The sequence below is a fragment of the Ovis aries genome, chromosome Y (genome assembly GCF_016772045.2).
Source record: "Ovis aries strain OAR_USU_Benz2616 breed Rambouillet chromosome Y, ARS-UI_Ramb_v3.0, whole genome shotgun sequence".
Lineage (NCBI taxonomy): Eukaryota > Metazoa > Chordata > Mammalia > Artiodactyla > Bovidae > Ovis > Ovis aries.
Window position 1 is genome coordinate 9,586,644 of NC_082741.1, and position 16,871 is coordinate 9,603,514.

The 16,871-nt window shown below is 47.1% G+C and overlaps 1 pseudogene; it reads left to right on the plus strand.

Moving 5' to 3' along the window:
• LOC132658889 (testis-specific Y-encoded protein 3-like) overlaps positions 1-16,456 on the plus strand; it is a 67,628-nt pseudogene extending 51,172 nt beyond the window's left edge.
• Positions 16,457-16,871: the final 415 nt, after the last annotated feature.

Sequence of the window (16,871 nt, forward strand, 5' to 3'; positions counted from 1 at the left end):
GTTCTAGAACACAGGCTCCGTAGTTGTGATGCATGGGCTCAGCTGCTCCATGGTATGTGGGATCCTCCTGGATCAGGGATTTAACCAGTGTCTCCTGCATCAGCAGGTGAATTCTTTACCATTGAGCCACCAGGGAAATCCCCTCTTCTTTGCTTTATTTTTAGTTAGATTCTTTGCTCATTCAGACTTTCCCCTTTGTTCTGTGCAAATTCAGACTCCTGTGTTCTTTCTCAGCTGGCTTCCCTGGAGAGAGACCCTCCTCTGAGCTTCTGAAGATGGATTTAGCTTTCTCCCTCAGCCCCGCATCCCCCACAGTCACAGGGAGTATTAACCACACACGCTTTGGGTTACTGAGGGCTATCTCTGCACAGTTCTTCTGCTGCCCTCCTTGGGATCTGTTCTCTGAAGGTGTGACAGTTAAAAAGGCAGCTCAGAGAGGGCTGCCACTGGCTGAAGGCCACACAGCCAACAATGGCAGAGCAGGGATTTAGGTCAAAATGTGCTCTCCTGGTCACCTGTTTTGGGGAGAGCCAGGTGGCTGTAGGGTGAGCTGAGGGAAGCACCCAAAACATAAAATTGAAAGAGGCACCTCCAGGACTTCCCTGCAGGTGCAGTGGTTAAGACTCTGTGCCTCCACTGCAGGGGGCATGGGTTCAATCTCTGGTTGGAGAACTAAGATATCAATAAAAAAGAACTTTATTTGGCTTTCCTTATAACTCAGTAGGTAAAGAATCCACTTGTAAAGCAGGAGTCACCAGTTCCTGGGTTGGGAAGATTCCTGAGTTGGAAGATCCCCTGGAGATGGGATAGGCTACCCACACCAGGATTCTTGGGCTTCCCTGGTGGTTCAGCCAGTAAAGAATCTGCCTGCAATGCTGGAGACCTAGGTTTGAACCCTGGGTTGGGAAGATCCCCTGGAGCAGGGAAAGGCCACCCCCTCCAGTATTCTGGCCTGGAGAATTCCATGCACTGTATAATCTATGGGATCACAAAGAGTTGGACACAACTGAGAGACTCCACTTCACTTCACTTTAGTTTATAAAGAGGCATCTCTGTCAGCGGTACCTCCTCCTGGCTCACTAAGGGAGGGCGACCCTAGACTAGGTGACCCTAGACTAGGCGACCCTAGTTCTTGAAGAAGAACGAGTGACTGTGAAAAATCTAGGGGTGTGATTTTTGACTGTTGTCATGATATGGGGGGCACTACACATGGGGGCAGGTGCCTGCTTCATCACATGCCTTAGGCTTGAATGATTTTCAAATGTTCTGCCAGATAGTTAAGTAAGTACAAACCCATTCATAATAACCTGGGTTGTTCATAATAACCTTTATCTGCACTTTGGCATCTAAATTTAATAAAAGTTTTCCAGGGCTGCAATTATTGTGTAGACTGGAGAAGTCTATATTTTTTCTTATTCAGAGCCTAACCATGGGCTGCTCTGCAGTTTGTGGCAATCACATGATGGCCACAGTACCTCGATGGCTTTGTGAATGGCTGAGGCTGCACAGTTGTGTCCTCCTGCTTTTGCCAGGCTGAATCCTCAGTGATGGCATATTTGGGTGCAAGGGTATTTGCTCATACATTTACCTACTGGAGCAAGCACTATTGTGAATATCAATACATGTGTGTTCTCAATCGTGTCCAACTCTTTGTGATCCTGTAGACCCTCTGTCCATGGGATTCTCCAGGCAGGAATACTGGAGTGGGTTGCCATGGCCTTCTTCAGGGGAGCTTCCTGACCCAGGGATTGAACCTGTGTCTCTTATGTCTCCTCCATTAGCAGGTGGATTCTTTACCACTACTGCCACCTGAGGAACCCTTGAGTATAAATGACTGCCTCTTATTTCTTAAAAAAAGAAAAAGTTATTTTAATGTGGACAATTTTTTTCCTCACTGTGTTATTTTTATTGTCTTACTCTTATTTTTGCAACGTAGTTTTTTTTAATATATAAATGTAATCCTTTTAATTGGGGGCTAATTACGTTACAATATTGTTGTGGTTTTGCCATACATTGACATGAATTAGCCACAGGTGTACATGTGTTCCCCATCCTGAACACCCTTCCCACATCCCTCCACATCCCATCCCTCTGTGTCATCCCAGTGCACCAGCCCTGAGCACCCTGTCTCATGCATCGAACCTGGACTGGCAATCTGTTTCACATATGACAACATACATGCTTCATTGCTATTCTCTCAGATCATCCCACCCTCATCTTCTCCCATAGAGTCCAAGAGACTGTTCTATACACCTATGTCTCTTCTGCTGTCTCGCATACAGGGTTATCATTACCATCTTTCTAAATTCCATATATATGTGTTAGTATACTGTATTGGTGTTTTCTATCTGGCTTACTTCACTCTGTATAATCAGCTCCAGTTTCATCCACCTCATTAGAACTGATTCAAATGTATTCTTTTTAATGGCTGAGTAATAGTCCACCGTGTATATGTACCACAGCTTTCTTATCCATTCATCTGCTGATGGACATCTAGTTTCTTCCATTTTTGAGCTCTTTATTGAATTTGTTATCATATCACATATCATATTTTGTTTTGGTCTTGAGGCATGTGGGATCTTAGCTCCCTATGGATAGAAGCTGCATCCCCTGCACTGGAAGGTGAAGTTTTAACCACTGGATGACCAGGGAGTTTACTCCCTATTTCTCTTTGTGTTCCTAGATGTTGATCTCCGGGACAGTATTTTTTTTTTCCTGATTGAAATTTTTCCTGGGGTAGGACATTTTGGTTTTAAGGAGGTTTTGTTACCCATTAGTATTTCATTTCAGGATAGTAAATGGTCATTTCAAAAGGTCTGCTACACCACCCTAAGAAACCCCCTTTAACATGAGAAGGCAAGTGAATATCAGTGACAGCTCCATGGACTCCTCTGTCATTCATTCTCCAGGTAAGAATGAGAGGGCATGTAGGCAGATGCCCACAACCAGAGGCCTAAGCAGGTTCTCAATCTAACTTTGATAGAAGCAAAGTTAGTTTATTTTGATCACTGTCACATGCTCAGGGCAGAGGTTCTTCTCAATTAGATCTGTACTTGGTAAAGGGGCTCTAGACTCCCATTTACACCACAACTAGGACTTCAGGTAGGCTCACCAGAGACGAGCTCTTGACCTGACACACCAGTTCTGGGTTCATGTGATAATTCATGAGGTTCACTCACTGTGTTGGTCAGATAATGCTGTATCACCCAATCAGTCAGTTAACTCGCTCAGTGGTGTCTGACTCTGAGACTCTATGGACTGTAGCATGCCAGGCTTCCCTGTCCATCACCAAATCCCAGAGCTTGCTCAAATGCATGTCCATTGAGTCGGTGACACCATCCAACCATCTCATCCTCTGCGTCCCCTTCTCCTGCCTTCAATCTTTCCCCAGCATCAGAGTCCTTTCCAATGAGTCACTTCTTCCCATCAGGTGGCCTAGGCATCGGAGCTTCAGCATCAGTCCTTCTAATGAAATTCCAGGACTGATTTCCTTCAGAATGGACTGATTGGATCGCCTTGCTGTCCTTGAGACTCTCAGAGTCTTCTCCAGCACCACAATTCAAAAGCATCAATTCTTCAGTGCTCAGCTTTTCTCACTGTCACCCTTATAGCTCTTATTAATGTTGTCTCCTCCAAATTGAATGTATGCCATGTCATGTGGCATGTGGGATCTCAGTTCCCCAACCAGGGATCAAACAGGTGTCCCTTTATTGCGGCCAGTGAACCACCCCTGTTAAGGACAGCCAGGTAACAAAGTCAGTTTAAATCAATTCAATTTTAAAGTTAAAGGAATCTGTTTTAAAAAGAAGCGCTTAGACTAAAAGTTGAAGTCCCTCTGAAGACCCCAGGCACCACCATGACTGCACTGCCCCCACCTGCCCTGCTGTTTGCTTTTTGCATCCCTAAGGGCACTCTGGCTCTCCACAGTAAGCTTCAGCCTTGAGATCTTTGAACTCCTTGGTTCCTCTCCCAAAATTCCCTCCCTCTGATGCTCACTTGGCTTACTTCCTCTGCTCCAACCTCTGTTCTGCTGTCACTTCGAAACCAGGCAGGCCTTGATCACCACCTACACTCCCAGCCTGCCCACCCCTAGAGCCTCCTCTGTTCTCCATTCTCCACTTTATTTTTTTCCAGAGCTCTCATGGTCAACTGACACACTTGTTACATGTAGGTGCTGACTGCTTGTCCCCAGGCTGTGAGCTGAGTGAAGGATGAGACGGCCAGTGTGTTCTGCTCACTGCCCATGTGCAGCGACTGTGCAAGAGAGGCCAGCACACAGTAGGTGCTCAGCTAATGGTATTACACTCCACGTGGAGGGTCGGTGATGATGCCACATACACCAAGGCAACTTTTTCTTGACAAGAGGGGATAACGCCTTGGAAGAGGAACATGGGGAGTTGGGAAGGGAAGTGAAAGTAGGCCTAATGGAGCTGGAAGGTGGGAGTGTGAGCTGGGAAGGAACGCTTCCTCTGGAGTGAGGCTGAGGTTGGAAAAGGATGAGTTCAAAGAGCTGGGCAAGAGGAGGAGCCTTTCAGGATGCTGGGATATATATGCAAAGCTTTCTAAGCTTTCCCTCACCTGAATCCCTCTCTCAGGACCCTTCATCTTCTTGTGGGTTTCATCTGCTGAGACCCTAAACATTTTTGCATTTCCTTAGAACCTGTTTCTGAGGCAGGAAGGAAGAAACCAGGTCCCCAATATTAAACTCTAGGACATTAATGATCCACTTCCCAGGCCTCTGGGTGGGGCAAGGGTGGGGTGGGGGTGGCAGGCTTTCTGTGATGGTGCAGACAGCTCCAAACCCAGAACTTTACCAGCTCCTCCTTTTCCAAGAACAGAGTTGTGGCCACCATAAACCCAACTGCAACGAGAAGCCCTTGCATCAGTTGTGACCATGACTAAACTTATTCTGTGTCACATCAGTGTTGGGACCAAACAGAAGCAAAGACAGGCTCTAAGGGACAGGCTAGGCCTGAGTTTTTAGTTCTAGGAAAGCTGAGGCACTGGGAACTCCCACAGGCAGTGTAGCTAGACCAATCAGAAGGAATCCCTGTAGCCCCAGCCTGAGCCAATCAGGAAAACCCCGCCTGCACCAATCTGGATAGGGATGTGAGGTTTAAAAGTCCCACTCGTGCATACGGTTTAGCCAATCAGCTATGCTGTTACAGGAGCAAAGAACCGTCTGTATAAAAGTAGATGTGACTCAGAGCTCAGGGCTCTTGTCAAGACTCCACTGCACTGGATGAGCCCTGAGCCCTAGCTCGAGCTAGCAAATAAAACACCTTTGTGCATTTGCGTTGCTGTGATGTCTTATTCTCTCAGTTTTGGGGATGCGGACTTTGGGCATAACATTTGGGGGCTCATCCGGGATCCCTTCAACTGGGAAGAATAACTCCCTCCTGGCAGAAGGGGTATCCTCACTTGGAGGAAAGGTATCTGAATGCCAGTGTCAGGTCCGGTCAGGGGAGGGTTAGTCTCCCTAGCTAGTGTAAGGCCAAGGCCCAGCAGATGCGCTGGAAGGCAGCTGGCTTTGCAGGGGAGAGGGAGAGTGCTTCTCTCTCGATCCCAAATATGGTGGGCAGTGGATGCCCTTCCGTAAGGTAACCTTAGGAGGCAAGAAAACTCAGGGGGCCCAAAGAAAACCTGGTGTTGTGTTCTCGGCCAACGTCTGTTTGTCCTCCATTTGTCGTGTCTTTTTGTGTGCCAGCATTGTCTCTGCGTATTCCTTTTGTTTCCTGTAATTGACTCTGTGACTATGGGTCAGGGAGCTTCTACTCCATTATCCATCATGACTAACCACTTTTCTGATATCAAATCTAGGGCACAAAACTTATCATTATTGGTGAAAAAGAGCAGGTTGATAACTTTTTGCTCTTTTGAATGGCCCTCTCTTAATGTCAGATAAAATGTGTTCACTCCTAGCCCTTCCAGACATCCGGACCAGACACCCTACATCTTAGTCTGGCAGGATCTGGTGGAAAATCCACCCTTTATTCCCCCCTTCCCCCACTTCATTAGTTCCACAGGTATTTGTCGTGGAGACATCTAAAGAGGAAGAGCATAAAGACTGCGATGAATCCTCACTATATCCTAACCTAATTGACCTGGAAACCGATCTCTCCCCACCCCCTTATGTAAACCCGCCTTTGCTCCCTCAGGTACCACAGATATCTTCCGGAGGAACACAAAGAGACACTGAAACTTCAGCCCCATCCCAGGAAGGGGACCCTGCTCAGGGGACTCGAGGAAGGACCACGGGGTGTCCTCAGCTTGGTAGGCTATGGCGACCCAGAGGCCCCCATCTTAACGGTAAAGGTGTTCCCTGTTCAGGTGGGGCTGGCCCGCCTGGACGGAGAACGAACATACCAGTACTGGCCCTTTTCCACTAGTGATCTGTATAATTGGAAAACTCCAACCCCTTCATTCTCAGAAAAACCCCAGGACCTCATTGACTTTCTAGAATCTATCCTATTTACTCATAGCCCCACTTGGGATGATTGTCAGCAGCTGTTGCAGGTGCTCTTCACCACAGAGGAATGCGAACGGATTCTGTTGGGAGCACAGAAAAACGTTCCAGGGGTAGACGAAAGACTCATGATGCAGCCTAATTTGATTGATGAGGGATTTCCACTGATGCAACCCCACTGGGATTTTGAGTGCACTGAAGGTAGGGAGTGTCTCCGAGTGTACCACCAGACTCATGGCTGGCCTTCGAGCAGCGGCCAGGAAACCAACAAATTTGGCCAAGGTAAATTCTGTTAGACAGGAACCAACTGAAAGCCCGGCAGCCTTTCTATAGAGGTTAATGGAAGCTTTCAGACAATACACCCCCATGGACCCACAGGCCAATGAATCACACGCAGCAGTTATACTAGCATTTGTGAATCAGACAGCCCTGGACATCAGGAGAAAGTTGCAGAAAATAGACAGGCTAGGGGAGCAATCAATATAAGATCTAGTGAGGGTGGCAGAAAGGGTTTTTAACAATAGGGAGACTCCCGAGGAGAGGGAGGAACGGATCAGACGTGAACGAAGGAAATATAGGGCTGAAGAGAACCAGAAGAATCAGAAAGAACTGGCTCAGATTCTCTTGGCTGGGACCAGACAGGGGCCTGATCCCCAGAGAACTAAGGACACCAGGTTAAAGGATAAAAGGAGACCAGCTAGGCAGGCGCTGAAAAAGGACCAATGTGCATATTGCAGAGAGCAGGGACATTGGAAGAATGAGTGCCCTAAGAGAAACCAAGTGGGGGGACCACCCAGGAGAGAGGCACCCTCCCCAGGATCCCACCTTTTATATGCAGGAGAAAATAGTGATTAGGGGAGTTAAGACTCAGCACCCCTCCCTGAGTCCTGGGTAATTATTTATGTGGACAGGAAACCGGTTGGCTTCATGGTAGATACGGGAGCCCAGCACTCAGTCCTCAATCGCAAAGCGGGCCCAATGTCCAAAAAGACTATCTGGGTACAAGGAGCCACTGGGACAAGACAATATTGCTGGACTACTAGACGTCAGATGGACTTAGGGGCCCAGCGAGTGTCTCACTCATTTCTAGTGATACCAGAGTGCCCAGCACTCTTGCTAGGAAGGGATCTGTTATCCAAGGTCAATGCGCAGATCCACTTCACCCACGGGGGGATATCTGTTACGGATGAGACCGGACATCCAATTCATATCCTGTCCCTCATGTTGGAAAATGAATATCAACTGTACCAGCCGGAAAGCTGCCCGCCCCCTCAACAACTCCCAGCTGTGGACCCTACCGTGCAACCTTGGGTTCAAAAATATCCTTTGGCCTGGGCAGAAACAGCAGGGGTAGGACTAGCAAAATGTAGACCCCCCATCATTGTCAAATTGAAAGTGGATGCTACCCCTATACAGGTGAAGCAATACCCCATGAGTCAGGAGGCCCGACGAGGAATTGCACCACACATGCTCTTGAAGGCAGGAATTCTCAGAAGGTCAATCCCCATGGAATACACCCCTACTACTGGTGAAAAAACCTAGGGGAATGGATTTCAGGCCAGTCCAGGATCTTCGTGAGGTCAACAAACGGGTGAGTGACATTCATCCCACAGTCCCCAACACTCTTTTGAGTGGCCTGCCACTGGACTGTGTCTGGTATACCAGTTCTGGACCTGAAAGATGCTTTTTTCAGTTTACCTCTGGCCCCTAAGAGCCAAGAGATCTTCTTGTTCAAATGGGCCAATGAGGACGGCCAAACCAAAGACAGCTAACCTGGACTCGCCTCCCACAGGGATTCAAACACTCACCAATGTTGTTCAGCGAGGCCTTGGGTGAAGACCTCCGTGAGTACCGGGCTGATCACCCCAATGTCGTACTGTTGCAGTATGTGGATGACCTTATGTTGGCTGCTACTGCTGAGGAGGCATGCCTAGGGGCAACAGGTGATCTCCTCCAGACTTTGGGGACATTAGCATACAGGGCCAATGCGAAAAAAGCCCACATAGCTAGACAGGAGGTCACTTACTTAGGGTATGAAATAAAGCAGGGGCGGAGATGGCTAAGAGAGGCCACGAAAGAAACTATTTTGCAGATCCCCAAGCCAGCTAAATCTGACCCCCTTTGAAATTGTTTATGGGGGTCCCCCTCCCATATGCCCTATTTTTCAGGGAAAAATCAAGCTGACTCCTTCATTGTGGCTGTTCCAAGAAGCTCTAATGGCTTTGAGTAAGGTGCATATGCACATTTGGGCTTTGGTCAAAGAAATCCATGAGGGCCAGGACAAGGGGGCGATCCCTTCACAAGACATTGGCCCTGGGGACTGGGTTTGGGTCAAATGGCACCAGTCCAAAACATTAGAATCCAGATGGAAGGGCCCTTATGTTGTTCTTCTTACTACCCCCCACTGCCTTAAAGGTCGACAGCATTGGACCCTGGGTGCACTGTAACCACGTGCGCTGGGCCACTTCAGAAGAGCAAGAGACAGTCCAGAGAGAATGGAAGGTGGCACCGCATCTCTCCAATCCTTTAAAATTGAAGCTCATCCGTCAGTAGGTCCCAGACGAATCACCTCGATCCTCCTGTTGGTGGCAGTCTTCCTCGACCTGGGGACAGCCGCGCTAACCCACATCAGCCTGCCAAAATCACCTGAAAGCTTCAGAATGGACTGACTTGGGAGGTACTCAATTCAACCACTGGAATTCACCACCCTCCTCCAATACTTGGTGGCTGGATTTATACTTCAACCTGGGAAAACTGATCGACAGCAGGGACCATTCTTAAAGAGATACCAATTCTGGGCATGCCCCGGATACATAAAAAACAACTGGGGGACGTGCGGGGGTCTACAACATTCTTTCTGTTGGGCCTGGAGCTGTGTGACCTCCAACGATGGGGAAGTGAAATGGGGGGTAGGGAACGGGGACTTGGTCAACTTCCCATTTGTCTATCCCCTACCCAGCATTGGAGTCAGGTATCCACCCAGCCATAGGATTGACCAGGTGAAAGTAAAGTTCAATCAGGAGCCAGCTAAGCAGGAGAGGTCTTGGGTTTCCGGGCTATCTTGGGGTTTCCAGCTCTACATCAAGTGGCCCGGCCCATACCCTGGAGGAATTCTAGTTATTAGCCAGTCAATAGAACCCATCCGGACCCAGAGTGTGGGCCCCAATCAAGTGAAAATTCCAGGCTTACACAAAGTAACTGAGGCAACCCCAACCCAGGGGGTTACAACGCTGAGCCCTATGCCCTTTGTTTCCTGGCTGGGGAACCAGCTCAATGAAACAGAGGCCTTCCGCTCCTTGTCCTCCATCCCTGACTTAAGAACGTCAAACCCATTATGGGACCTGGTTAAGCCAGCCTTTGCAGCCCTAAATCATTCTAACCCAGGAGTAACTCAATCCTTTTGGCTCTGTTATACTCTCTATTCTCCTTTTTATGAAGCAATAGGCTTAAATGTTTCTTACAACCTGTCCACCAGTACAAATCCACCTCAATGTCATTGGAGAGAGCATAGGGTCAGTCTCACTATGAGAGAAGTTTGGGGAAAGGGACTTTGCTTAGGTAAAGTTCCACCTGAAAAAACTCCCTTGTGCGCCCGAACGGCCAATCTCACAGGAGTAGATAAAACAAAATGGATTGTGCCTGAGGCAGGAGGATGGTGGGTCTGTTCACATACCGGGCTGACTCCATGTTTACATGCATCAGTTTTTAATCAGAGTAGAGAGTTTTGTGTGTTGGTGGCTGTAATGCCCAAAATCTTATACCACCCTGAAGAAGTTATGTACAACTATTGGGCTGGAGAGACAACAAATTAATTGGGAGGGAGCAGAGTTAAAAGAGAGACCATCACGGCCATCACATTAGCAACCATGTTCAATCTTGCGATTGCCAGAGCAGGAACCAGGATAGCTGCTTTGTCTCTTCAAGGTCAACGGTTCACTTCCTTGTGGGCAGCTACAGATGAAGACATCACATACATAGAAGAATCAATTAGTCACCTAGAAAAATCACTAACCTCCCTGTCTGAGGTAGTCCTACAAAATCGAAGGGAGTTAGATCTGATTTTCCTACAACAGGGGAGGGAATTTGTGCAGCTCTAGGAGAAGAAAATGTTGTTTTTACACAGACCACACTGGCATAGTGAGAGAATCTATGGCCAGAGTGAGGGAGGGGCTAGCCCAACGGAAAAGAGAGCGAGAGGCCCAGCAAGGGTGGTTTGAGTCCTGGTTTCAACAGTCTGCGCGGTTGACAACACTGATTTCCACCCTGGTGGGCCCTCTCATAGTGCTATTATTAATACTCACCTTTGGCCCATATATCCTAAATAAGCTTATAACCTTTGTAAAACAGTGTATCAATACAGTACTGCTACTCATACTTAGGCAACAATATCAGGCCTTGCCCCAAAATAAAGAGGAAGATTCCTCTATATGATCAAAAGACAGGCGGGAATGTTGGGACCAAACAGGAGCAAAGACAGGCTCTAAGGGACAGGCTAGGCCTGAGTTTTTAGTCTCTAGGAAAGCTGGGAACTCCCACAGGCAGTGTAGCTAGACCAATCAGAAGGAATCCCTGTAGCCCTGGCCTGAGCCAATCAGGAAAACCCCGGCTGCACCAATCCGGATAGGGATGCGAGGTTTAAAAGTCCCACATGAGCATACAATTTAGCCAATCAGCTATGCTGTTACAGGAACAAAGAACTGTCTGTATAAAAGCAGATGTGATTCAGAGCTCAGGGCTCTTGTCAAGACTCCACTGCGCTGGATGAGCCCTGAGCCATATCTCGAGCTAGCAAATAAAACCCCTTTGTGCGTTTGCATTGCTGTGGATGTCTTATTCTCTCAGTTTTGGGGACGTGGACTTTGGGCATAACAATCAGTATTTCCAGCTTTCTCTTAAAAAGTTCTCTTTTAATGTACAAGACAGTGACCTAAGTCTGATACTACTATTTATGCAGGCTAGTTGGGTGGGGTCACTTTTGGACTGTTGATCTTTAAGAAATTCACTTCTTTATGAGACTGTAGGTGATTATATAGTCCCAAAATTTTAAACAAATGGAATTTTCCATGGCCTTTCCCACCCCCTGACCCAAGTAAACCATCAGAATCCTTTAGAAATTAAAATATTTTAGTGTCTAAATTGAAACTCCCCAAGAGTGTGTCAAGCTTGGAATGTTTTCAGATTGCATACTTTTGTTTTTGTTGTTGTTTGTTGTTTCTTTTAATATGGAAAAGAACTCCAGTGGGACTCTATCAAAGCAGTAACCAAACTACAAAGCCAGCTATTTGCTTTGCAAGATGAGAGAGGAAAAGGACCTATCTGTGGTTGCCCTTTACCCAAGGAGGTATTGGGCTAGCTAATCAACTACGACAGTATATTTTTTAATCATATGGCAGAAAAGAAAGGCACTAAAGTTGCTTTTGCAGGTTAGAAGCCTTGCCTGTGGGATCTCTGCCTTTTAGAAGGGCCAAGCTCAAAGCCACTTCTGCCCTGCAAGGGGAAGGGGCAGTGGCTGTGACTGATACCTGAAAGCTTGTCCTAGGCAAGGATGGGGGCTCCTCACTCTAGGTAGACATCTGCTCCCAGCCCCACTCTGTGTTCCTGCCCAGGACGTTGGCTGAATTCTTCCCCAGAGGAGCAAGAGGGCCTGTCAGTTGTTTAACTACCAAGACACCCCCACCCCCAAGCAGAAAAATCAGCCTGTCAGCACACTTTTCCTTTCACACTCCTTGGTTGTCACGGACCCACAGTTAACCAAAACTTTCCCCTAGAATAATCAAGAACTCCTGTCTTTTCTGGGTGATAGAAATCTAAAAATGACAGACATGGAGTCATGTAGCAGAAGCATGCTGGGCCCCAAAAGAGGTGTTAAAGGCTTCGTTGGTGGCTCAGATAGTAAAGGATGTGCATGCAGTCCTGGAGGCCCAGATTTCTTTCCTGGGTCAGGAAGATCCCCAGGAAGGAAATGGCAACCCACTCCAGCATGTTTGCCTAGGAAATCCCATGGACAGAGGAGCCTGGCAGGCTACAGTCCATGAGGTTGGAAAAGAGTTGGACACGACTTAGTGACTTCACTTTCAGTCCTTTTTAAAATTTGTGATGATGTGTCCAGGCACATCATCTGAGATCAAGGATGCTGACTTGCACCAGTGTGTTTTTGTGTGAACCTGAGAGGATCCTCTCTGGGGATGTATGTTCATCCCTCCCCATGCAGGCATAACTGACCCCCTTCCCATCACAGGTGGAGGGTGACTCATGTGGTCACCCCCTCTCCGCTGCTCAGTGCTTCTGGCTCTAACCTGCCTTCTGGGGGGAGGGGAGGGCAGCCCTTCTCACTTCCTGTCCTCACTAACCAAAATTCTGCCTATTCCTGTGCATGTCTTGGCTCAAACTGTTCTCCAAATTTTCCCTGCTGCCTGTAGAAATCCTGCCCTCCACACTCATAGCCCAGTTTCTCCCAGTAGATACACTCCGAAAGGCAGTGTTTTTCAAACTCTAGTCACTCGTAATTTTTTTTAACATTCCAACCTGCTGGTATAATTACTGCCTCAATATATATATATTTTTTAATCTGAAGCAGAAGCTCTTTGAAAAAAAAAATGATTTCAATTTTGGACTTAAACTTGACTGCCAGACAGTAGGTAAAACAGTATTTTGTGTTCGGCATAAAAGATATAATATAGATAACTGCAGTCAAAACAAAAAGAGGGCTTCTAAATTCTCCATAAACACCATTGTGCTGGCGATGGTTCTGTCTTTGGTGTGGGGTACATTTGACTATTAGGTGCAAGGTGCCAGGACCACACTGAGACTATTCTGGAAAGAATAGAAGAGATGAAAGACAATACTCTTCTTTCGGGGTGATTCAGTGTTATTCAGTGATTTGGCCATTGAGGATGTGTCTGATTTCTTGGGGTACATACCCTGTAGGTTTCCTTGCCAAGGAAAGTGTTCCTGTTAAAGACCAGACAGACTTTGGCTAGGTCTTTCTCAAAGTGCTTACTAAACTCTAACTTTGTAAAACAAGGTACTTGCAATGATTCTGTTCATCCACTGGGTCATCGACTGGCAGGTGGGCAACTCCTGGCCAGAGGCTTGGTCATGTTGGCCTCAGTCCCCCAGAGGCCTTGGCAAGTATCTCAAATGTGAGCAAGCACATAACCCAGGGAGGCTGATGTTTTAAGCTAGAACATGCTGCAGAAGAGGCCTAAGCATATAAAGTGAGAATGTGCTCATTCACAGGGAGGTCCTTCACCTGGTAGCCTAGATGGTGACCTAGAACTCACTGGCCTGGAAACCCAGCAGGTCAGCCTGAGTCTTGTCTACTTTCTGTTTTTGTGGGTTTTTTTTTCCCCCTCATGTGTTGGTTTCAGTTGTAGGTAAAGCTCCACCATCCACAACAGCAGGCAGCCAGTCTCCCCTCGAAATGCTGGTCCTCAACCGCTCATCCTCCCAAACTCCCAGGGCTGCGGTCATGGCCACCACCATCACCTGCACGGCCACCATCACTACTGCCAGCACCACAGGAAACCCAGTGAAAAAGCAGAGGCTGCTTTTGCGGAAGGAGACTGCCCCGGCCATGCAGCAGGTTGTGTGGAACTCATCAGGAAAGTTTCAAACGCCCTCCTGAGAGTGGCACATGCAGAAGATGCAGTGTCTGCAGCAGCAGCAGCAGAGCCAGCAGCAGCCTCAGTCTTCCCAGGGGACGAGATATCAGAACAGACAGGCTGTGAAAGGTACCGAGCCTCCCCGCTCTGTTCTCCACAGCACCCGGTCCTTCTTTGCCACATGGACAGGAGAAAAATCGTTCTTGGTTTCTTTCTTTAGTTCCTGTGGTTGCCCGCCCACTGTATCCTGGAGGCCTGACACGTATCATTTGGTATTATTTTAAAAATTATTTTCCAGCTTTGTTTTGAACTTTTCTTTTTTCCTGTTCATTTCATAAACAGTATGTACACGTCTTCTTAGAACGGGGTGAAATGGATGTCTAGACAACAAAAATCTGTCGTCTTTATTGACTTTCTATTTCATACTCCACCCTTTTTCAAAAGTGTTGTTAACCATAAGGTCTTTTTCTAATTCATATATGCACATAGGTTAGTTGGTTTGTTTTTTTGTTTTTTGGTGTGTTTTTTTTTTTTGTAAACATCAAAATGGTAAATTCCTTGCCTTTTTCTTTTTTTTTTTTTCTCGTTTTTAATTTATTTATTTTTTTAATTTTAAAATCTTTAATTCTTACATGCGTTCCCAAACATGAACCCCCCTCCCACCTCCCTCCCCACAACATCTCTCTGGGTCATCCCCATGCACCAGCCCCAAGCATGCTGCACCCTACGTCAGACATGGACTGGCGATTCAATTCTTACATGATAGTATACATGTTAGGGAGAGGGAGAGGGTGGGATGATTTGGGAGAATGGGAATCCTTGCCTTTTTCTTCCCCCACCTTTCAGCATGTTTTGGAAGTCAATCCATGTCAGTGCATATAGCTCTCCCTTTTTCTTTTGCACTGGTGTACAATACCCCACAGTTTATCTAATAAAGTATTTGCCTATAGATAGACATTTAGGTTGCTTCCAATTTTTACCAGTTGTAACCAGCCCTGCAATGAATACCTTTGTGTAAGTTTCCTTGTGCATGACTGTGAACCACTAGGCATAATTTTTGAAAGAGTACAGTATGAGAAGTGGATGGTAAAGGATACCTTAATAACTAGGGATTAGCACCCACCAGCCAATGCAAGAAGAACAAGCATCAAACCATTGCCAAAGTGCAGAATGACAGCTCCCAGAAGGAGTCTCTTTCGGGGCCGATGTAAGCCGAACAAAGTGCTCATCTGATGGGGACTAGTTTGCCTGGCTCTCATGAGGACTGGTACTGGTCTTGTTTCATGGGGAAACCTGCATTGAGATTCTTCATTACTGGGCTCTTGGATTGAAACTCTCACATATTGAGTGCGCTATCAGGAGGAGAACTGGTAACAGTTGCAGCAGGTTGTGAAATGAAAGAGTAGCCAGATATTGAACTGGCTCCCAGTGAAACTCTTCAAAGATTGGGGTGGAGGAAGACCACAGGATTGGACATGGAGTACGGGAGTACAGCCAGATTGATTCTGCTCTCCAAACTGTTGCTAGGCCAGAACCGGGTCTAGATCTTTCAGGCTGGGATGGGGAGTTCCAGGCGGCTGAATCACAGCCCTTAAGTATAATGAGCCTTCCGGGGGAACTTGAGAGCTGGCAAAAAGGAGCTCATAGAGGTATGGTTCATGAGTCCCAGATTGTCCTGTTAAATATAAACAAAACTGACCAGAACTAGTTGAAGTAGTTAGGATGGATTTTAATCTGCTATTTACTATTGCAGTAGGGTAAAACGTCCTGCATGAACTGAAGTCAATTTCAGTGTGTACACAGGGGACTGGGGTTTTAAAAGGAGTTTAGGGAATATGGAGGGGGAATCATGGGAATTCTATAGAGTCAGAAAACAACAATTTTACACAAAGTGGGAAGGGGGTGTTAGTCCATGTGAAATATCTGAGGTTGCTAACTCAGTTACCTCTTAAAGGTAGGCTTCTGCCCTCTCATAGAGACAGGGCAAAGGGCCCTATCCTTAGGTATTGATGGGAGCAAATAGGCAATTCTATTGGCAGCCTCGAGTTTTCTTAGGTGGGATTTTAAACGGGTGTGGGTCATCCTAGGGATGCAGCCTTGAGCTGCTGGAAGCAGTATTAGTCCTTAAAGACCTACATGGAGGCCTTGCTGAGAAAGGCTCCTTGGAACTATGCTCAAGTTTGGCCAATGGGAGAATCATTGTCTCTTGAAAGCAGGGAAACTTGAGAGTGTGGGTTGGCCCCTGCTCCCACCACAGCTTCGAACTGGGACAGCCTTCCTCAGGCAGTGGGGTGACCAAGAACCATTTGCTTTCACAGCTGTCAAGCAGAAAGAGATCACACAGAACCCATCCACCTCCACCATCACCCTGGTGACCAGCACCTAGTCGTCGCCCCTCGTCACCAGCTCAGGGTCCATGAGCACCCTTGCATCTTCATTCAGTCCTGCCCATCACCACCGCTTCCTCTGATGTGGCTGCAGACACTACCAAATACACTAGCCAAGTGAGTGTCAGTGGCAGAATAGTGGAGGGCCAGCCTTGGATTTTCCCAGGAATTAAAGGGGACCAGGAAGTGGTGGAGTCCCTCCCTGACTCGCCTGTCCTCATGGCATGGTCCTTGTTAGGGATGTGGCAGGCAGCCTTTCCTGCTCTGTGTTCACTTGTGGGAAAACTCTCCATTTAGGTTCTGTCTTCTGTCTTTTAAAATTTATTTTATTGAAGTATAAGTGATATACAATATATTAATTTCTGCTGTAAAGGAAATGATTCAGTTATATACACATACACTTTTTCATATTCC